Genomic DNA, 25,219 nt, shown 5'->3' on the forward strand with positions numbered 1-25,219 from the left:
TACATAGACATACACAAGTAACCTTAATTACCTGAGATAAGCAAAACCACACTAAAGAAATTTGAGGTAACTAGTATTGTCTAGAATCCTGTTGTATATATACAATTTCCAGCCACCACAACCAAAATAGAAATATTACATACGGAAATAAACTAAAGTGTAATGGTTTACCAAAATCACGTTAACTACTTTAGATACTATTTAAAAATATTTCAGTCAACAACAAATCACTAAATAGGAACTAACATGGGTTTTAGAAATTCCCTAAAAGCCCCTCCGGATAACTACAACATCGAACACATATTCACTTTCAAATACTCAAAACTTTAGATATCCAATATTGGGTAGGATTTTCAATTCAACATGTATTCGGGGTTTAGTTTCCTTGTGCCTGACTTTTGACAACATTCTAACATATAAGTATGAAACAGTTGCAACATTCAGAACGTATGCATTTTCACCTTCATTTTGTGTTAAATCATTGTCTTTAAATATGCATTGTAATAACATTTCATCACCAAATCATGGTACAACAACTATTAAGTAGCTTCTCTGTTAGAACGTGCAACTGTCTACTAGAACTTTTGTTGACATTTAGCATAATGCCTTTAATATTTATGGGTTGCTGGTGTGTTTTTGTTTTATTCGAGTATAACTTTAATTTTGTTTCATTCAAATTAAATATTCCAAACATTTGCAGATGGTAATTCTTCTTTGACGCAAATTTTGTGCAGGTATTAGACTCCGTCGTTGGCCTATACACATAATGCAAATAGTTAAAAGATGCATCTCGCGATAGATTTCGTTTACTAAATCTTTTAATTTAATTAAGAATAGTGAATGATAAATGGTTTAAATTAAAATGTGAATCCACAAGTTGTTTATGTAAGGACTATAACAGCCAAGGGGATATTCATATATGTTATGATAGGCTATAGATGAACAAGATCTATATATAAACACCAAAAATATACTAGAGAAAGCGCTGGTTATCTAACATAGCAAAATATTCCTACTCTTGCGAATTATATGAAAATAATTGTAGACTCGTCTTACACAGGGTAAACGAACGGTTGTATAATTACCAACAGGAGAACTGTCTGTTAAAGTTCCTATGGTGTCATCATACGTCACCATACGTCTGTCATAAAAGGCCCATAACACATATAATTAAACATTGGGGAAACAATTTAAACAAGAAAACATAAAGCTTAATGGTTGAAATAAAATATATTTAGGTAAATAAAGGCAATAGAAGTAATACTGCTGTTCAAAAGTTACAAATCGATTTAAATGAAACAAATCTCGGTTATAAACCAAAATCTATTATTTACAATTGTTTAACTAAAACAATCGCCAAATTAAACAAAGAATATTGCGCCAAATAAAACAAAGAATATTGCTATAATTTCAAAATTTAAACATCGTGTCGTAATTGGAATGTTTTAAGATTATTTAGCTTTTGATCTTTACCCGTGCGCAAACACAGGAGGGATAAATACAAATAGTTGAGACAACAAAAAATAGGAGCCTTGTCTGCGTTCAATTTTTATAGTCTATTTTGATTGATTTGCCACAGACAGCATCCTGTAAAAGACTTTACGTTCATATAAACCACCTGTAGATTCAGTCAGGAGTTTCCTTATTGCTATATAAACGTCATTAAAGAATGTAAAAACAATGTGAAAATCTTACCATCACATCGTGTTACTATATGATGGGAAAAAACTAAATTGGCCATTTTTTCAATCAATGAAATGTCAAAGAAAGTTTTTGTTTATTCTCTTGTAGTTTTTGATGCACTTAAAAATAGAGGAGGAAGAAAGAATCATTTTTTCAAGTCGACAATAAGCTAACAAAATCATGACAGAAAGAAGACAAAACAATACACATTTGAATCACAATATTCATAAAGTGTTATTTTTCGTCAGCTACAAAATACAACATAGAAAACTAAAAAAATGATTAACACTAACTCCGACAAACACCTGGAGATCTCAATTGCAATTAAGGCATGCAAATCCTGCTACAATTGTGGCACTACCAGTGTTTATCGTGGATATCTAGATATTAAGTCTCAGCTATATCAGCCCTTATCTATGTAACACAATATGAATAAAGACGGCATATTGAAAACTACAATTTAAACATTTCCCTGGTCATCTGAGCGAATACTTTTAGAAAATGATACAGAAAAAAAAAAGATATTTGATTCAAACCAAATTCTAACCCAACGTGTAGTTTCACTATAAACCATATTTGAATTCTGTTTTGAAACAGTCGAATCAATATCCTTTTCATAGTTCGTATTGGAACCATTGACCTCAATTTGTTTCATTAAAGATACACGAGAAAATTCAAAGCGGAAAGTCCATAATCAAATGGATAACAACTATCATATTCCTGGCTTGGTATCGGTATTTTCTTATGTAGTAATCTATACGAAAGGTATGTTGATCATATTTGTAATTTGTGATTGTTTTGGCTGTTTTAATATGCTACAAAAACATTCACTTTAGATCGTCGTTGGTTATCTAACGTTAGTATTTTTTCAAAAATTTTACATACAAAATGTGTGAAGATCAACATTTTCAGATTTTTAACAAACATATTTAAATACCACACAATAGATGGTCAGTAAAAGTAAAAGTATCCACGAACTTTGATTTGATGAACTTAACCTAATTAAAGTATATCTACATGTGAACAAAGAAACATAGACAGTTGTATACCACTCTGTCCTTGTCGTATATACCATTCAGACCAAGTTATTGTCGGTTAATGTATTTTATATGAATAGTGTGTAATAAAATCTTTCATTGATCATGGTAAATCGTATCAATGAGTTAAACAGGGGGTAATAACTTTGACAGTCATGGCGGATGTGTTTTATTAGTTCGCACTCTTTCAACTCTTTTCGTCGGAGGGGGAAAACGTCGTCTGCGCATAGAAATTGATAGTAAGCGAGATATTTTTTTTTATTGTTTTGCGTACTAAATGATGTTCATAATTAAGTATTTGCTGCATTTTATTCCAGGATCAAATGAGCTGCGTCGGAAAAAAATCGATTTTATGCCAATGAATATCAATACATCCGTCGAACATTTTCGAGTTCGAAGAAATTATGTCATTACATTACACTTTTTTATATTGCATCTTAATTAAAAACCAATTTTATTTCTTCAACTTTACCATTTCTAATAATTTTTCGTGAATATAACTGTTACAAAGGGAGTACAGTGAAACATTTCCGAAAATGTTCTGTTAGTGTATAATAGAGGATGTCCAAAATAAAATTATACAAATTTCTAGAAAATATCTCGCAAATCAACTAATAATAGAATTGCAAGTAGGACTTAGATTATAAGCAACTATGTCATATCTTATGTTCTTCTTTTCTTCGTGCATCAAATACAGCCTGTATATGCTCTTATATTATATTTTCTATAAAAGATCGGTATATACTTTTCAAAGCTGACAAATAACAACTTGCTGTCACAATTATGTTATCTTTTCCTTGTTTGTGACATAACCGGATGTGCCTTATCAGCTGATTTTCATTTGTCATGAATAGCACGACGGTGGCTACTAGTACATGCCTTATTTTTTGGTGGGATTCAGGTTGCTAAATCTTTTTTGGTATTGGTTTACTGTAGTGTTATTGTACGGCGTTTGCGTGATTATTTTTTTTTGCCTTTTCTTTTTATCTTCGTCTTATTGGTTTTTATTGATCATTTGATATATTCTCTCATGTCTAAACGTAACGTTTATCAAATAAAAATGAAAGAAAACAAAGAAAGAAAGAAAATAGTGGTAAAGTGCTGAAAAAGTATTACAAGTATATAAAAACTTCTTGGAACAATTGAAAAAAACAATTCAAAAGACAATTGAAATTTGATCAAGATATGAATATATTCAATTACCTGACAACACAAAGAATAAAGATAAGACAGATTTGAAACAACAGACACTGGCAAAAAAAATTTATATTCAGATTCTGTTTTATTTCAACTTCAGTTTATTCTCCAGAAAGGGTTTTCCTCAGAATTATATGAAGTGTTATGAATTACAAGTATGCACTATCAATCATAACAAAATTATAAAATATTTATAAAATCCCTGAATTTTACAATCAGATATAATGAAAATATCGCTTCAGTTCTTTTTTCAATTAAGAATTGAATGCTTCTTTTTGTAACTTTATTGGGGTGTAAAAGCGTTGATCGAAGTACATTTTGTATGAAGCGCGAAAGCGCTTCATTCTAAAAATGTAAGCACGGCATGACATAATGAATACTATAAAGAAAATAAGATATGTAATGCAACACTGCTTTATCTTATAAATTGACCCTAATTGACAAAATAAAAGTTTAATCTATGAAAAACATACTGATTTAAGTTTCTATACTATTACTTATTTGTTATCGAGTAGGATCGCATTATCAATAATAGAATTAATAATTAGCATACTTAGTTCTATCAGTTAATGGCTTTTTTTATTTCGCAATTATTTCTATATGCCAGGGAAATCTCTCATTTATGAAATTTTACGATCAAGAGTGTCCGCTACAGCATACACAACTCATATTCATAAAATTTCAAAAAGGAACTAACTGCAATTATCACTTAAGGTTTTATGAAACATTCTTTGAGTTTGAATGTCCCTCCTTTTGGTTTCACATGCCATAAAATTTCTCCTTTGAAAATGTCATTTATTTATTTATTTTAGAAGAAGCAAAAGTGAGGCGAAACATACCAAAGGGGCATTCAAACATAAGTGGGAAATAAACTGACAACGCCATTGCAAAATCAAAAAAGTCCAAAAAAACGAACGACTATAAACAAAACACAACCATAAAAATTAAAGACTGAGAAACACGAACCCCTGAAAAATAAAACATGATGATGGCAAATGATCAAGAAGGGTAAGCAGATGTCCACATGCAAAGGTTTCAAATATCCAATCCAAAATCTTACTATTATATCTATTTTTCAAACAAATAGCAGTAACGCAGTTCATGTCATCCTATATGTCAACATGGTCAAAACATGCTCACATTGAGCTGATTTGATAAATTGAAGTATCAATTTGCAAACCTTCAAGGAATGTGTTATGAATTTCAAATGCAAAAAAAGAGTATCAATTAAACAACGAGTGTATACATTGATTCATTGAAATACACTTATGTTTGAATGGCCCCTTTATGACAAACTGTTATAATAAATCACTTTAAATCATATATTGATTGAAGTTTTGTACAGCGAAAACGATAAATAAAATTTATTATTTTATTAAACTGTTAATTAATAAAATGTGACTGGTACTCAAAGCTGATTTCCAATTTATGTGTGGTACATTTGTACCTCATGAATTATATCTTGAAATTAATAACCTACACTTTTGTTTTAAATTATGAAAAGGCATTGTACTATCTATCAAGTAGATATTTGAATAGAAATACATTTCAAACTATTTTGAAGCTAAGAGATACATTGAACAATTATATTATGGTGGTTTTTTGTTAAATCATTAATAAAAGTGAAAGAGCGAAATAATATTTCGCTATTGGCAGCAAGTATGGTTCAATTTTGATAATAATCATCGATGATGAATTATTCACTTGCAAGTGCATAATTCGGCCTCATTGAATCCGTATTCATCTGAACCTCAATTCAAACCCTTAGTTAGAGATTGATTATGCATGATTGATGCGAGTAAAGCTATTAAAAGAATAGAATGTCATCACTGAAAGTGAAACAAGGTTAATCATTTGATTGGCTTGTTTGATCCACAAAAAAAATCATTCTTATACAGCTAAAATCGAATATTAACTTATTTTTTAACCTAAAACCATGGAATCAAACAGACATAGAATAATCCATTTATCTATTTATATTTATGTTTATCAATATGTTTATATCGTGTTAGTGTTATTTGACCGTCGTTTTTTTTCGGGGTCATCTCAGTAGTTAATTAGATGGCGTCTAGACCAAAATACATACGGAACGAAGCTACATATGATCGAGTCAATGTCCTGGTAATTGTTTATTTTATACTTTTTATAATTTGGATAAATGTTTTACATTGTTATAAATCCAATATGAGAATTTGAGTAAAATTAGTGGTCATGAATGTGACAGCTAGTGCCCCTTTAATGACCAGATAAACGAATAATTGAACTAAACGGAACAGCAGTACTAACTGGCATTTATTATCGTTTGTAATGTGAATGTAGATCGTACAAGAATTTTGACTTATGCCAGGTGGTAAAAAGTAATTCTGAAACTTCTTTTATATGGAACAAAAGGTTTGAGTCTTTAACTAACAATGAATTCGCCACTTCAGAATTTGTTACATTTTGTCTTATATCTTATAAAGCAAACACCAATAACGTTGATAAACAATTGAGTTTCAACAAATGACGTTACATAATGTTTTGGTTGTTTTCATTTTGGGGTAGAAACAATGAAATTACCTTAATTCTTAAATGGGGAATTTGCAATATGAGTTTATAATAATGCTACAAATTTTAACCCCAAAAAAAATGTTTAGATGAATTACTATTAATGATTGAAACGTATACATTGACTAATTTTTGTAAATTGTAAAATTAATCATATGGATTGTCTATTTACTACACGCGATCGTGTAGTGGACAACCCTGCTGCATTACTATTATAATTTTGTACATTATTAATGTTTATGTAAAGTAATATAACTCATGTTATTTATTGTTTTATTACCTGTATGGACATTAAATGCCTGACCGCATACCTAACCGTCATTTAGGAGGGTCGCCATTTGAATTATTTAAAAGTTAATATACATTGTACTTAACATTGTCCACTATGTATTACGTTCTATTTGTGTTTTACTAAGTAATGGTCATGCATATTATGTTTTATAATCATTATAGTGAAATAGTATTTCACATTTCAATCATGCAACTTATGAAAAATAGTATTCTCCACAAACAAAACCAGCTACTCATTTTATTTTTTTACTGTTTCACTATACTGTGAAACATGTCAAAACAGAACCTCTTTGGGAAATACGATTTTGATTGGTTCTGGAAGATGGTCTATAATCAGGTTTCAAATGCAAAACGTTTGATATCACTCTACTTTATGTTTGGTAAACACAGATAAAAGGTTCGTGTAAGATTGTGTTTAGACAGGTTTCACTGTACAGTAATTTTATGTCTAAGTAGTATAAGTTAAACACTTTATATTTCATGTAAATCATTTTGACTGTGAAATTTGGCAATCAGTTATACCTTTCCGTGATTAAATTTTCATGTAATCTTAATATGTTAGAACGGACGCCATTCTAAAAAATTGAAATATTATCCACATGTTTTGTAGATCATGAAGATATAAAGAAAACATAGAACGAATAGATAATATTTCAAAGCTGTGCTTGGAATCATTAGAAATGTATGTTAAATTGTTTATTACATGTATACTCTACGCAGATTATACTGCGCTATTGTCTGAAAGTGCAGAAGAATTACAAAAAAACCTTGTATGTTTTGAGGAATATTGTAAAAAAAAATGGAAGCTTAGGATTAACACAAACAACACCAAAGCAGACTGAGTGATTTTTAGTAAAAATAAAGTAAAAAGAAATCAGAATTTTATGACATATAGAGAAAAAAATTGAAATAGTTGATTCCTACTGTCACCTTGGTGTACTTTTCAATTACTACGATAGCTTTTGTACTGCACGAAAATAACTTCTTGAACAGGCACAGAGGTCTTTGTATGCTCTATGCCGAATGTATTCCCGTCGATTTGCAGTTAAAACTTGTTGACGCATTGGTTAGTCTTGTTTTATTATATGCTACAGAGGTATGGGGATTTCAAAAGAAAGCATTGAGAAAATACACCTTCAATTTTGCAAAAACATTTTGAAATTAAAAAACCAGTCATTATATGGTGTATGGGGAACTCGGAAGATTCCCTTTGGAAACCATTGTTAAACGTAAAATGGTGTTGTTTTGGAACAACTTATTATTGGAAAATAACAAGTTATCTTCCATTATGTATAAATGGATGCTCTAATTACATTTTTAAAACCCCGCAAAATTTAAATGGATTACGTACGTTAAATCCATGTTTGACGAAAATGGAATTAGTTTTATTTGGCAAAATCAACTTCCATTGGATAAACTGGGTTTAAAGAACATTATTTCACAAAAACTGAATGACCAATTCATTCAACAGGGGTTTTCACAAATGAATAACTCTTCAAGAGGTGCATTTTATTCATTTTATAAAGAGGAATGTCGTTTATAAACCTATTTGATAAAGTTGAAGCTGTGTGACGCGATTTATATGGCAAAACTCAGATGTTCAAATTTAAAATTTTCTGTAGAAACGAGAAGATGGTCCGGACTTCCAAAAAATGCACGAATTTGTCATCTCTGTGGAAATGGAATAGAAGATGAATTTCATTATCTATTTAAATGTCAAAAACAGGAAATAAAACTTCTTAGAAAGAAATAAATACCACAATATTATATTGAAAATCCAACGGAGTACAAATTGAAACAGCTTTTAACATTTTGTCATGTAGAACTTTATAAAAACTTAGCAAAATTCAAAAAAATTCTTACACGATACGATTTATATTAGTCATTTTTTAGTAGAATGTTATGGTAGTTTGTTATTTTCTATGTTTTACCATGCATGTAGCATTATTACAATGTATGGTTAGTGTGAATGTATTTAGTATAAACATGTGTATACGTGTATATATGATGTCCTCTTGTGCACCTATGTATCTAAGGTTTTTTAATAAAGTATTGTCTATGGTCTATCAAAGATCAATCAAGAAAAGGTTTAATATAAACAATTAATAAGCAAAGTTGAATGGCTTCCTGTCTAATTTATGACAAAAACCAAGATAACCGAACATATAGAATGTATGTAACGTGTACTTAATCCGTTTACATATTTTTTTTTCATTATTCGCTCATCTTCGTTTTGTTATAACAGGATGATCATATCAAAACAACGTTTTCAGTAGAATCAGAAAAACAATGTCAAAATAATACATAAAAGAAGATTTATAAAAAGGTAGCAGACAGACACAGTACTTTTATTCAACATATACAGAAAAAAAACATTCTCAAACATGACCTTTTCTTCACACGTTTTGATGATTATACATTATCACCTTAGTATACATGTACTTAATACGTTCTTTTATAAGTGGACTTAAATTCACAGTTACGCAAGTTTTTAGGCTTCTTGCACTTTTAATGTGTAAGGTGATTTTTCTTTTACATAATCACGTCTTAGCCTTTAGAAAAAACAAAATATTTTTTTTGTTGGCATAACACTTGTTTTTATTAATACTAAACGTGTATATATGAGTGAAAACCTATTTGTCTTATTCACAAGTACTGTTATTATGGTATTAAATAGTAATGTTAACATGGTTATTTTTCGACATTTGTACAAGTTTGATGTACTAACGCTTCATTTACATTGTCCATGTAACTTGATTGAGATATATCCGGGGTCATGACTTGATGAGGCCAATAAAGGGGTAATAATTAACATTTTTATGCAATTTTTGGTGCATGGTTATTTTGTTATTTTTATTAACTTAGACATCACCATAAAACGGTTTGTTTGTTTAATTTTTATTTTCGGATTTCATGGGGATTTTACTGGACAATGTGGGTTTCCTTATTTCATTTATTTCTAATGACTATTTATCCTGTGGTTAACCCCTTCTTCTGACACATGTACCCATGCTATGCATTTAGTGGGTGTATGTTATGTAATTTCCCAGAATAATTGATTATCCTAGTATTCCCCGCATTTTCTTTTGATTATACAGAGATCACATGATCTTGTTATTATAAAGAAAAAGACGCCATTGCACTGCTAAATTTCATCGAATTTTTAAACTTTAGTTTTTGTGCAAATAATTGCAAATAGTTTTGTGTATATGGAATGGTAATCGGTGTTATTTTAATGAATCAACATATTTCAATCTTCATGAAGGATTTTCATTGTGTAACACCAATAATAAGAGAGGAATTTAAACTTCTAATACAATTACAATTTCCTTTATTTGCATAATTTTAAAATAAGTCAATAATTCTATGAATATTTATGAGTGCTAATTAAATCGTGTTATATTTTATGTTTTGTTAAATAAAAGAATTATTATGTTCGTTCATAAAATAATTGTTTTAAATTGTATTTCATTTTAAATAATCGCAAGGTTATGTTTCTATATCCCTTTTTTTAAATGATTTTTTTATTGATTTTTAACTTTCAAGGTTTAGTTCTACTGGAGTTTGGCTTTTAGAGCTTCTATAAGAGAGCTAATACGACGACTAGTTGCCCTTAAAGTCATAAAACACATGTTAAGCGCAATCACAATAAAAAAAAATATCTTTAAAAACAGTAGATCGAGTTCTCCTTGCTTTATATTTTGTAAAAGTTACTTGAAATAAGCTTCAATCCTGTATTTAGAATGAAACATGATAAGATATGAATATTAATTTTGCTTTGTATGAGACCGGAGCATTGAGACGGATTTTGAACAATGCTAGTCACAATGTACCAAGTAACAGTTTGCAGTATGAAATGTCGCCATTCATGGCAAGAGTGAACTAGTTTACTCTGCGAGCTCAGCGTAGAAACAAAAAATACCACATAAAAAGTTAATACGAATACTATTGTTCTAATGTTTCTAAACAGTCCTTCATACAGACAAAAATACCAAAAACAAAAGAAAAAGTAATAAACTCAGAGGAACCTCAAAACTGAAAGTCTCTAATCAAATGGCAAATTCAAAAGCTCAATAACATCAAACGAATGGATAACAACTGTCATAATCCTGATTTGGTACAGGTTTTTTCTTATGTAGAAAATGGTAAATATAACCTGGTTTTATTGCTAGCTAAACCTCTCACTTGTATGACAGTCGCATCACATTCCAAGATATCGTTTAAATATTGTCGTTTGTTTAAAAAAAAAGATAAATATTACATCTAGCATGTCCTATTTACAGAGCAATGAATATTTAATTATAGATTCAAACGTGTGAAATACCGAATTTGATACTATTGTGGTAACATTTATCAGTAAATAAAGTTATTTATATATGCTAAAAATAACATACTCACAGTTCAAATTATTAATATAATTATTGCATTATCTGCATGCATCGAAGACTTTTCGCTTTCGTACTACATGTATGTTAATTCAATTCCACTTTGTTATATACTGAGAATATTATTCAATCAACGAACAATTGGTCCGACCACTTTACGTATTGTTAATATAATTATTTCACTACACGTATCCACATCTAAGACTTTCGTTTTCGTTCTATGTTAATTCAATTCCACTTCGTTATATACTGCGATAATAATTCAGTCAACGCACAAAGGGTCCATGCACTTTACAAATCGATAAATAAGGAACCAAAAAAAAAAGTTTGATCCTGTTATACAACCATATTAATGCATAAATCAATCGTGCATTGTCTGTTGTTGAGTTCAGTTTAACATCATACACGTTATTGTGTCATTGTAATATCTCATAAATATTTCAATGCACATTTTGATATGCAGTTATTATAAAACTTGGAAAGATACTTATGTCAGAGTTTAGAATTCTGATTTCGATGTATTGTTTCGTTTTTTGCATTTTATTTTATGTTTGATATTTACGAAATTTATTATTTTAAATAATACAAACTATGTAGACATCGAGTATACATCGCCATTAAGACAGGATTATTGTAATAATTATGGCAATATTTACGTCACCGATTATTGTTACGTCGTAATAATCATGTGATACTGTTTTATTACAAATGTTGATGATGATTTACACAATAGATCACGACGCAATCCCCGCCATAACAGCACATAAAAACAAACAAGTGCATTCCTGACCTATATTTATTTGATGAAATTGTTAAATCGTCTCATTAAATGACTGGAAATGTGTTTACAATAGTCAGTCATGAAAAGTGTTGTAAAAATTTAACAATACACATTCCCAAACTGACAGACGAATACCTTACAAAGTGGATTATAAAACTGACTTGAATAAAATCCACTTTGGTGAATTGAAAAGTAAGTAAAAAATGCTTCAATTGTCGTTTTAAAATGTAGGTTGCACTTACGTACGTTGTATGCCATATTGATAAACCTTTCAAGATGAGGTACAGTTAACGAAATTCTGTTTAGGTATCATAAAAAGTAAAATGACTAAACACCAAACTCCGAGGAAAATTTAAAACGGAATGTTCTTAAACAAATGACAAAATAAAAATTTAAAAACATCAAACGAATTAATAACAACTTTCAGACTACTGACTTGGTACAGGCTTTTATGATGTAGAAATCGGTTGATTTAACCTGGTTTTATACCCAATTTAAACCCCTAACTAAATAATTTTTTTATGTTTATATTTGCCTCAAGAAAGACAATTAAAAAAAATCGAGAGTTAAGGAGTTAGGTGGCTAGAGAGAGGGGTTGTATATATTTTATCAGATATGCAACAGTCTGCGTTAAATGTTGTAATAGACATTCAAACTTATAAAATGCTGAGAAAAAAATCCTCGGTCTAAACAAGACAAAGCGTTGGATAAGACTAAAAATGGTTCGTCCCCGTCCGTACTTATGAAGAAGCGCCTTGTCAAGCTTCTTAACTTAAGATGAACAGAGCATTGATAATTTACCGTTTTGCGCTTATCATGCATTATGTGGAATATTTAAATAAGGTACTCTAAAACGTTGTGATTGGGGATAAAAACGTCATAAACAATGGAAATTTACCCACAATGACGTGACGTTATTTTCATTTTGGGGTTTGAATAATCAATAATTACTCATAGTCTTTTAGATTCTCATACGTCCAATTTAACATTTCAGAACATAATGCATTATGGGTAATATTCCTTTTAAGGCTAATTAGTGAATTTACATTTATCTTACTTGAATCAAGTGATTAAAAATTTCCGTTAAACGTGTCCTATTGTATTGAATAACTGTTTTTTTTAAAGAAACAAATATCATAAATGCAACTTGTATTTGCGGATCTTAAATGTTAAGTTAAACATACGATTACAATTGCCGTACATGAAATTCATATAAATACTAGAACACACCCGTAAAATCGAGGGTCAGTGCCTGAATTAAAGTATATAACTATGCGCTAGCCTTATTTTAGTATTAGTATTGTCATCTGATAAAGTCATGCCGATTATAAGATACATAGATTTCTCTGCTTTCAAATTTTTCTGTTTGAACCCGTCGAATTGGAACTTATCAATAATCAACAGCAATGTCCTATATTAGTTATAAATTAAGTTGAATTCTTTGATTCGTTGTTTTACGTCACTCATGCCCGCTAACAAATTGAAAACTGTACCTATACGCCTTATTTTTAGTCCAGATTTTTAGTATTCGTATTGTTATCTTCGAAAGTCTTTCTGATTAAAATACTACAATAGGTAACAATTTGACAATTTAGTAGTGTCAACCCTGTGATAATTACCCGTGTATATATAGCATATTAATCCTGCATACACTGTTTGGTGGTGCCCCTGTCAGATGCGGAACGTACAGATAAGGTAATAAGTAACAGGTGATTATACTATTGGTATCGGTATCGGACTCGACCCGGAACTTCTTAATTATTGGCAATATTAATTACGTGACAAACAAAAGGGCTTGGAGTGGTGTAATTTTTAATGTACACCTTTGTACTATATAAGTTGTATATAAAGTCGAATTTTTTTATTCATCGTTTCCACGTGATGACGGCTGACAAATTGGACCTCGTAATTTTAGTATTATAGATATTACATCTTTTGTTTATAAAGGTATTTTAGGAAGAGTGTTACAAGTTAATTAGAACATAAATACATCTACGTGCTCAATTATAGAAGTGTTTGTGACAATTAAATACTAACTAGTAAACATATTGCCAATATATATATATTATATGAATATTCATACAATCATTATTTCAATAAATTATTCAATTTCAAATACATCATTAGGTCCGAGTCCACAATAATTATTGTCGTCCCTTGTTTTTCTTATATAGTCCCTAGTGTTAACAGTGGGTTACTTGCCATTACTTGTTATACCCCTTCAAAATTTATTTCTGCATGTTTAATGCCTCAAATTGCAAGAGGGGGGGGGAATTACACTGTTAAAAAATGTGTGTCCCGAATTTTTAAAGAAAGCAGTGATTTGGTCCAGCTGAAAAAGGTTAAAGAATTTGCACTTCGGAAGCTGTCAGAAGATTTCAAGACGCCCTAAACATAAAATTGTCCATATTTTGAGTTAGAGCCGATGAAATTTTCTATGATTTTAATATAATTTGTCCCAAAAGTAGTACAACACACTGTAAAAATTTCATTGAGAAAGCGCAGGTGGGATTTTATTAATTTTCATTTATGTTTCCAAAGAAATGCACTACGAAATAATTGTGATCTCGGACCATTACAAGAGTTACGAAAATGTAAGGGAACGACCATTTAACCTCAAATTTAAAGGGGGGTTATGTTTTTTTCTAAAAAATAAAAAGTACATAACATTGATGAAAAATCCGAAACTTAATAAAATTGTTTGCACTTTGCGCAAAAAAAGTTCTGACTCAAACAAAAATATTTAACTCCCCTCACCCTTGACGTTAAATAGTTACTCTCTAAGTATTCGTGCATTCTCGAGCATGTTGCATTCCTTTCCATATTGTGTTTGAATAACTAAATTTATAACTTTTGACAAATAATTATAGATAGACGCGTTGATTGTCAAACGATAGGACGTATATCTACTTTATTTTGCTTTTCTTCAACTTTTTTTGTACTATCAATCAACTTTCAATTTTTCAAAAATATCACTTTACTTTTTACAAATTGTTTACGAGATACAATAACTGTTTTTCAAGAGGTTATAATTTACTTTCTAAAATAACAATTAATTTCGTTCATGTTGACAAGAAGAATAGAAAACATAAATAACAAATTGTCATGTTTTCCCTATAAACTATATTTACATCATAAATAAATATTTACTTTTAGAAAAAAAAACTCGGGAAATGTCAAGTTTGTAAAAATAAGAGAAAGGACTTACTATTCCTAAAAAAAATATCCAACGTTCATTCACGACACCATGGTTCGACTAAAGAATAACGTATAGATTTCTAATCATAAATTACCTATCATTTACCATCAGACCGTGACGATTTTTGATCATTACATGGGAAAATATATATATACCAACAAAACAATATATAAACGTGAATCGAGGTGTTACTTTGTTTTAGTGGGGCTTTCCCTTTTCCCTGTATATCTTGAAACTATACATGTAGCTGTTCAATGTGATAAATTACGCTACGTACTGGAGTACTCGGGGTTTTCCAGGCAAAGAAAATATTGGTGTTAATGATATGTATAAAATTGAGAATGGAAATGGGGAATGTTTCAAAGAGACAACAATCCAACCATAGAAAAAACAACAACAGAAGGACACCAACAGGTCTTCAATGTAGCGAGAAATTCCCGCACCCGGAGGCGTCCTTCGGCTGGCTCCTAAACAAATATATACTAGTTCAGTGATAATGACGCCATACTAATTTCCAAATTGTACACAAGAAACTAAAATTAAAATAATACAAGACTAAAAAGGCCAAAGGCTTCCGACTTGGGACATGCGCAAAAATGCGGCGGGGTTAAACATGTTTGTTAGATCTCAACCCTTCCCTATACCTCTAGCCAATGTAGAAAAGTAAACGCATTTCTCTTCCTGGTTTTTTGATTATGTGATTACTTGGCCTTTTTTATAGTGATTATTTAATTACTATGCAGACCAAATATTTCTTGATTATTTGATAACCTACTCAACCTAGCACTGTCTTTGGGATTATTTGATTATATCTTGCTTAACAGAATAATTAATGATTGTATATTTTAGGAATGACTGTAATATTTTTTCTGTCTATGAAGAAATAACATAAAAAATTTGGTGCTCACTGAATAATGCGCGTAGCGGGTTATCTAACAGTGTGCACCACATTTTAATGTTATTTCGAATAGACAGAAAGAATATTACAGTCGTTTCTTATAATTTAATTCTAAATTCCATTTTAAACCGTAGAAAACCATAAAAAAACGTTGATGCTTCACGGTCACATGACTAAATTAGTTATAGGGTCTTATAACAAAATAACGTCAGACAATCAGAAGACACGTTAAATCCAAAATTAAATTATTTGGTTATATTGGCAAAAACTTTGTAATAACATGGTTACTTTGACACCCCTATGAGGGGCCTCAACAAGTGAAAATTCTCAGAAAGTGATATACATAAAATGCGTTATGGCAAGACCTTATTTACAACCAACTATATGAATGTCAATGATTATTCTGTCTATACATGGGGTTAAAAGTATTTTTCTACATCAAGTATTCGCCAAAAATAATAAAGTTACATGTACCTCAACTTTCAATAAAATTGAGAATGGAAATGGGAAAGACAAAGAGACACCAACCCGACCAATGAGCAGAAAAAGCCCAATGCCACCGATGGGTCTTCAACATGTTCAACACAGCGAGAAAATCAAGCATATTCCGTTTATAATATTATAGGCGGGCTCCAGCTGGCCCCTAATAAAATAAGTGTACTTGTTCAGAGAAAATGCATGGAAGGCACATTAAAGTCGTACATAAATATATATATGAAATGCACAAACAACATCACGCTATTCACCTCATTTCTGTAAATAAATTGAAATATATCTTTTATTCTGAAAAGAAAACATATTAAGCATTTCAACAGTTACGGTGTTTACTCCATTCCCTCACACATAAACACGCACATCTCACACATACACACATCAAAGGAAATGATTAAAACGGTTGTTTTTTTAATAATTGTTTACAACATCCAAAATTAATTGAGCGTATTTACACATCATCACACATCATCATCATTTGATATTTTATAACGCATTTGTTATATATTCATTTTAAAAGTTTATTGGGTTTATTTATGTGTACTGCATCTTTGTGTGATTTCAACTACTAAAAGTTCAACGATTCTTCAGAATTATCATATACCACGTATACGTCATACACAGTTTTAACAGTTGATGAAGTGCGTGTTTACAATTTTATTTATAAGGGATTACGACAGTAGAATCCCGCTAAGCCAACCGAGCTTCCTAATCTTAGTCGATCAGTGTTACACGTTTACAATATGCAAACAATACAAAATAGTTGTTATTGCATTATATACTGTATTTTTGGCATTAATGGTTTTTAAAAAACTGTAATGTCACATATTTGTTCTTTTAATGCGACTCATATCGACTCCCTGTCGAAAAAAAGAAAATAAACTTGCATGTGAAAAGCGATATTTCAACAAAAAAATTGACAAAACTACTCCCATGAACTATATCAATCATGTAAATTAATATTAATTAACGGAAACACCTTTGGGGTTTCATACGCATCGAAAGCGTAATAGGTAGACGTTCGATCGACGTTCAGGTCAAACAAACGACATAACGATTGCTACATGTACGTATCCGCTTAAAAAGGCCGCATTTAGGGGTAGAATCGAACACTGATATAGGCTCTGAGTCAATATAATGATAATGATGTGTTTGGGTAGGATGAAAGGTCTTCATGTGATCTTTTAACTTAGCTGTGTTCTTTCAAGTTAAATCTACAGTTCACTATGTCTGTCAAGATCAAATACTGATATATATTCATATTCATATCACATTAACATTTCATTGACCTCTTGTACTGGTAGGATGACACGTCTTTCTGTAGATAGTTTTGTACTAACAGTTACACGCTTAAGAAACGGCTGAACATGTCAGTCAAGAACAAGATTCATATCACATTAGTACATGTATGATGTCGTCCGGAAATGCATCTTAAATTTACCAGTTGACGGTTAAGGTTGTTCATGACTCTAAATGAAGAAAACTCCGTAAAGAACAGCTGAATTTTTTTACCACGTTCTATTTTCAAGGCAATATCAAGCTTTTCAATTATCAAAATTAGTGTTTGTCAAACTACAGTGCTATATATCTAAGCAAGTTTTTTTCCGGTGAAGTATGTGCTTCAAGTTTTTTTTATATTGTCGTCAAAGAGCCAAATCAAATTTTAGTCAAAGTGTTCGGTACCGTGCACCTTAAACTCAATCGATCTATCCAGCCTAACTGGGTACAAGAGCGCAATTATTCGTAGTGCAATTTTTTAAAGGGTACAAGTGGTGTTCCTTATTTTAAATCTCGAAGACTAGACAAAGTATTAAAAAACGGGTAGCAGTTAAATATATATGGTCATGCGGAAAAATTTACTTAGCATACAGTTGAAAAAGATCGTCTTTTTTTTTTCGCTGGTTAAAAAGTTTAAACGTCCTATTTTGAATGTCTCCGACGTGCAGAAATTGTAGATATTTTCTATACTTTGTAAAATGTGTATCTGTGTATGTGTATGTGTTGAAGGCCGTACTTTAACCTATAATGGTTTAATTTTTAAATTGTTATTTGGATGGAGAGTTGTCTCATTGGCACTCACACCACATCTTCCTATATCTATCTGATTCTCTGAACTTTTTGAACCTACTAGGAAAACCTTTTGATTAAAAGTAATACTGATCCCGTATCATCCAATCAAAAGCCGTTCACGATTCTCTTCAGTGCTGAAACAAATAATATCGTTCTAGTGACCTATAGAGACCAACGGTTAGATCGGAAGATCAACAGACGATTTATACTGTTTACGCATAAGTTCTTTTTTTTTAATAACTGTTTAACAAGTCCCGTAACGGTAATAGTTCAGAGTTTACAAAGTTTAACGTATATAAGTCAATTAAAAACCTATAGCCCATATTTTAGACAACTAATTTTCAATTTCCGACACATTATTAAATTATTTATATTGTTGTATACACATTAAGCGCATTTCGACACATATTATATCTACAACTTGTATGTTTATGTTTTCTTGTGAACATTTATTGCGTTTTTGGTTTGTTTTGATAGTTCATGAGGTACTTACATTATTGTTTGAGGTAACTAAGGCAATATGGGCATACTGCAATGAAATGTATGACAGATTTTCAAATATAATCAGTCATAAAAATCAAATTCGTGATCGGACTATTGAAACAAGGTTACCGCATTAAGGTTTATGACTTAACATAAAGATTTTGTCAGTCACTGATCAATGTTGATTTTTTTTAGAATTATTTACGCATAGTTTATATTAAAATGACGGCTTTTGTAATAATTAAATATAAAAGTGTTAAAAGAATAGGTAAAACTGACAAAATCATAAAATTCGTACCATTTTATCTAGATAGATTAATTTTATATTTCTAAAAAAAAAGTAAAATATAAAATAAACGAAAGTACATGTTTTTTTAAATAATGTCTTCCAAACTTGAATGATTTACTATGCAGCTACTACTATAAATAATTTTACTAATTTCCAAAAAAAGTAAATTATGATATCAAATGTACCAGAAAGTGAATTGGATAAATTCGCCGTCATCTAACTTACGAAAATCACAAATTTGGTACCGTTTTTTTTTTATATATATTTATATTTAAAAATAAACATGAACATAAAAAAGATGTAGTATGATTGCCACAGAGACAACTCTCCACAAGAGACTAAATGACACAGAAATTAACAATTGTATGACCTTCTACAATGAGCGAACCCATACTTCGTAGTCAACTATAGAGGGCCCCGAAATGACAATATAAAACAATTCAAACAAGAACGCTAACGGCATAATTAATGAACAAAAAACGAAGTCAGCAAATAAAAAAATGTTTATTATCATACAAAATAAACAAGAGTACATGTTTTTCGACTTTAAAACTATGGATGGATAACGTTTTTCTACACATTTTTGAAACAATTGCCTAGTTAAAACATCTAATTCATCGTCGTCATTATCGTTATCATCGGCGTCATTATCGATATCGTTGTCATCGGTGTCATTATCGTTAGCATCGTCGTCATTATCGTTATCACCGTCGTCGTCGTCGTCGTTTTCGTCAACATCATCTTCGTCGTCATGGTCATCGTTGTCCTTCTCCTTTTTCATCATAATCATCCTCATTCTCCTCGTCATCAAATTTACCACTGAACTAGACAAAATTCGCATACAAAAGTAATGTACTATACTTTTTTTTTTATATAAATCAAGTACATTGTACTTAATTTGCCTCAAAAACCAGTCTAAACACAGCAATTAAACGCCAAATCATGCCTCAAAATGACCACATTTTATTGTTCGGTCAGCGCCAAACCATGATTAAAAATGACCACATATATTTTTGATTATGTTGTTCGGTCAGGATAACTTTATGGAAAACAAAATAAACAAAATCTTTTGTTTTGTATGGTGACATAGTAGATTTATAGTTGTGGTATGTGAACACGACGGACTGATGGATGGGCTAATTGATGCCACGTCAGCATTTTCTATTACTTTTCAAAATTGATATCAATTATAATTCTTATCTTTGTAATGTCTTTAGAAATCTGGATGATTTACCAATGGATTTCAGTTTTTGACGTAGATATATGATTGCGAAGAATTTTTTTAATTGATTTCACAGATTTATGAAAGGAATAGATGATTGCAAAGGCGTACCACTCAAATTGACGATTTGACGACAGCGCTTGTTCATTGTTCATAATTCGTTATTGAATATCCAAGATTGAAAAAAATGAATAATTATGGACACACCTCATTATGGAAACAATACAGATAAATTAAATGTTGCCTTTAATTGAAAAAGATTGCTTCAGAGTTTTATAAACTAACCAGATTTTATGATTGATATGCCATTGACACAGATTAAAATTGATTTATCATCGACATAGATCGATTAGTTAACTAATTTATCATCGGCATGACATCGATTAGTTTTTTAATTGATTTACTTACCATTGAAAAAGTTCATATCGACAGCTAGGGTTCAGGGGTGTACCACCGATACAGATTACTTCTGGGAATTACCACTGGTATAGATTATTTCATTGGTATGACATTGACGAATGAATTTAGAGATCTACCTCTGGCTCAAATCATTTCTCAAATTTAACACTATCGCAGATAATTTCAGAAATTTACCACTGGCAGTTGATGAATTAAGAAATTTACCACTGACACATACATGTAGATATGCTTTCCTATTTACCACTGACACATGTGCTTTCCTGAATATGCCACTGACACAAAGATATGCTTTCCTATTTACCACTGACGCATATGCTTTCCTGAATTTATCACTGACACACATATATATATGCTTTCCTATTTACCACGAACACATAAGCTTTCCAAAATTTACCACTGACGCACATGCTAATAAGATCCTATTTACCTATAATAGGATGAAATTTGAAAAAAATTCGCAGGACAGCAGTTTTGAGTAAAAAAACAAAGGTAAAAAAATTAAGGATAAAAAAATAAAGGCAGAACCGAACAGAGTGAAAAATAAATAGGCAGGACAGAGATTACAGCTAAAAAAAATGCAAGACAAAAATTTTCATCCTAGCCCCAAAACTCAAAAAGGCCCTAGAATAATGGGAGAAAAGTACAAAGATTTTAAACCCTGCATGTTTTGAAGAAGACAGACACGCTGACCTGGATTTTTATAGTTCACAAGGTAATAGTCCGCAGGAAAACATGTCATCCTACCGGTTTACAATTTGCTGACTCCAATATTTATCCGACAAATTATTGGACTTACTCCAAATCGGTAAAAGAGGGGCGAAAGATACCAGAGGGACAGTCAAACTCATAGATTGAAATAAACAGACAACGTCATGGCCAAAAAACAAAGAGACAAAGAGACAAACCACAGCCCCAAATAAAAAAAGGCTAAGCAACACGAACCCCATCAAAAACTGGGGTGATCCCAGATGCTCCTGAAGGGTAAGCAGATCCTGCTCCACATGTAGCACCCGTCATGTTGCTTATGTTATTACAAATCCGATTAATAGTCGGTTCGGTTAGTCACATTCGTGAAAACGGAAGGGTATCTTAGTAACGACATAAGGAACATATCCGATATCATCTGTGAAAACGGTTATTCCATAACGGTCAACCAACTCGTGTTTGCGCCAGTAAAATGTACGAATGGATGATTTCATCTTCATCATTTGTAAAGGTCACATGCATAGCAAATAAGACAAGTAACAAATGCTAATTACAACATCGATTAACCGATTGTCTCAATCGGTGAATAACCCTTATTCACTAGCACTTGAGGCAATTATGTTAGTACGAGACCATACATTAGTTTAAACATATTTATTTAGAGTGGATTGGGAAACAAGTTTTGAAACTTATATCAATCCCTTTCCACTTTGCGGGTGCGAGTGCTGTCTTGTAGCGGCATTAGCCTACTATTTTTCGAAATCTAAAAGGGTGTCTTTTACATGCAAGAGATATGGCTCTCTCTTAACCCCGTTCAGCCATTTATCGTCCCCTTCCGACAGACTATCATCGTTTCCTTAAGACCATACTCGCAAATAGTGTCAAGGGAGAGCCGACAATTGAGTTCCTGAAATTTTCATCCCGAACGGGAATCGAACCAGGAACCTTTGTGTTACCATACATCATAAATAGAAAACTTGTGATAAAATATATCACTTCAAGTAGAATGCGTCAATAATAGACAACTACCCACCGTACACCGAACGACATGGGTAAGCATCTATAGGTCACCGCATGGCAACACATGTTAAGCAAACAACACTATCTCATAGTAGTCCCACTGGCATACCGCTTACCACATGCATGTAATCGTTATTTAGATAAAAAATGAAAAATGAAAAAAAATACATTTATAAAGAAGCTGTATAAACCACATCCTACTGTTCTTACAAGGATGAATTTCATTTACATGTTGTTTATATAATATTTTAAATTATAAATGAATGTTAAATGACAAAAAATGACGTTTAAATAATTTTATCTCCCTCGTATACATTTGGGAGAAATTTTCATAGGCGTCCGCAGGTCTGGAAAGTAGTGGACAAAACAAATTAAAATTAATTTGCACTATAGACCGTGGTTATATAAATCTTAAAAAACCACTGCGTGTTCACAAAGTGTTGGAATTTATAAAATGTCTAATGGAGCATTCCAGCGGCAGAGGTATTGACATATTGATAGAAGTGGTAAAAGAATAACATGTTACATGTATTCAAAGCAATGCATGTGGTTTAAAAAGACGTCTACATTATATGTTTACATTACCATTTCGTGGAATTTGATTATTTAAATCTAGACCACGATACATCCATACATGTAATCGTTCAAGACCACCTCATTTTTTACTTATTTGCAAAATATATCTTGAAATAAATCTTAGAAATGATAAATTGATGTTTAACGACCAGCGGCAGATATTACAGATATGGTTACTGTTGTTAATTATCCTATTGAAAAGTTAAAATTTTTATTTTTTATTCAATTGATTATACTCTTTATTTAACGACCAGAGACAGATATTTCATTAATTGTATCTGTTTTTTACTATCCCTCTGAAGCTTTATTCTTTATATTTTGATTAACAAATTATTGTTGTAACGACCAGCGGCAGATGTTTCAGATATTATCACATTTTAGCGCTATTTTTTTCGATTGATCAATTAATGTTTGACGACCAGTGGCAAATATTACGGAAAATAAAACTGTTGTTTTCCATCTCATTGATGAGTTGAGATATTTCATCTACAATCGTTACTTTATTAGTAGAACATATGAAAAAAGAATATAACTTTAACCTTTTAAAGTTGGTGCTTTTTTAATTGAAGACTTGTTCCCATCTTGATAGAATGACATTTTCTTTAAATTGTCTTATTGTAATTTCATATCACATGTCTTTATCTTATATATTAAGAATGAGCCGATTTTTTTAATGTTCAAAACCACACAAGGTGTATTTAAGAAATAATTCATGGAAGCCATAGATTTGTTGGAAATTTACACATGGCCTGGGCCGTGATTTTCGAATTTTATCCTGAGCGTTAGCTCATCATGATACACCTACTATGAGACCAAGACACTCTCTATGAGAAAATTGAACTACATGTATATTTATTTAATCAATAATTCTAACTTGTTCTTGGCGATCAGAAGTTATGAAAAATAACTTTTAATTTCGTTCATGCACATTTTTGAGAAGTAAATGAGTCCACAATAACTGATTCGAACAAAGACTCGATGTATTCCACATTGAAATCGTAGAACATTCACCTCACTTGGATTATTTATTGAACATAAAGAAATCAAACAGTCTTATTCTGCATTGTTCATAAAACCACATCGCAATTCGATATTTAAATCATACTAATAAATAAAAACGGTGTCTGAGTGTTCGGTAAAAGGTGTCAATAAAATAATATATTTTGTTCGTAGGCATATGACGTTGTCTTGTAAAATATTTTAACAATGTACTCTGTAGAAATATGATGTTAAATAACAGCGGTGTCTGTGTTCTTTAAGCAGTCATATAATTTATTGTCTTGTGTCTCGGGCCGTCGACTTACTCTAGCAAACCATATTAGCAATTAATTAACGCGTAGGATTGTGAATTGTTAATAATATATGTTAAAGTATTATTATCAAAAACTTTAAGTCATTTTCAGTTTAAAATTGAGAATGGAAATGGAGAATGTGTCAAAGAGACAACAACCCGACCATAGAAAAAACAATAGCAGAAGGTGACCAACAGGTCTTCAATGTAGCGAGAAATCCCCGCACCCGGAGTCGTCCTTCAGCTGGCCCCTAAACAAATATATACTAGTTCAGTGATAATGAACGCCGTACTAAACTCCAAATTGTACACAAGAAACTATAAAATTAAAATACTACAAGACTAACAAAGGCCAGAGGCTTCTGACTTGGGACAGGCGCAAAAATGCGGCGGGGTTAAACATGTTTATGAGATCTCAACCCTCCCCCTATACCTCTAGCCAATGAAGAAAAGTAAACGCATAACGTTTACCTGAAATTAATGAATAAATGTTTGGTATATATCAATGCGACACCAACCCAGTGACATAAATAAGTTGAAGACACGTAGAGGTCAAGATATAGTGAAAATTGGATTACTCAAAAACTACTCATTGTAAACACACAATATTTTAACAGAGTTATGTTTGATTAT

At 31.1% G+C, this 25,219-nt stretch overlaps 1 protein-coding gene across 3 annotated transcripts in view; it reads right to left on the reverse strand.

The window, feature by feature from the left end:
- LOC134694847 (uncharacterized) overlaps positions 1-15,241 on the reverse strand; it is a 49,281-nt gene extending 34,040 nt beyond the window's left edge. For all 3 annotated transcript variants that reach the window (XM_063555927.1, XM_063555926.1, XM_063555924.1), the window contains exon 1: positions 15,130-15,241. The gene's annotated coding sequence lies outside the window, so the exon portion shown is untranslated. The remainder of the gene's footprint in view (positions 1-15,129) is intronic.
- Positions 15,242-25,219: the final 9,978 nt, after the last annotated feature.

The sequence above is a fragment of the Mytilus trossulus genome, chromosome 13, assembly GCF_036588685.1.
Source record: "Mytilus trossulus isolate FHL-02 chromosome 13, PNRI_Mtr1.1.1.hap1, whole genome shotgun sequence".
Lineage (NCBI taxonomy): Eukaryota > Metazoa > Mollusca > Bivalvia > Mytilida > Mytilidae > Mytilus > Mytilus trossulus.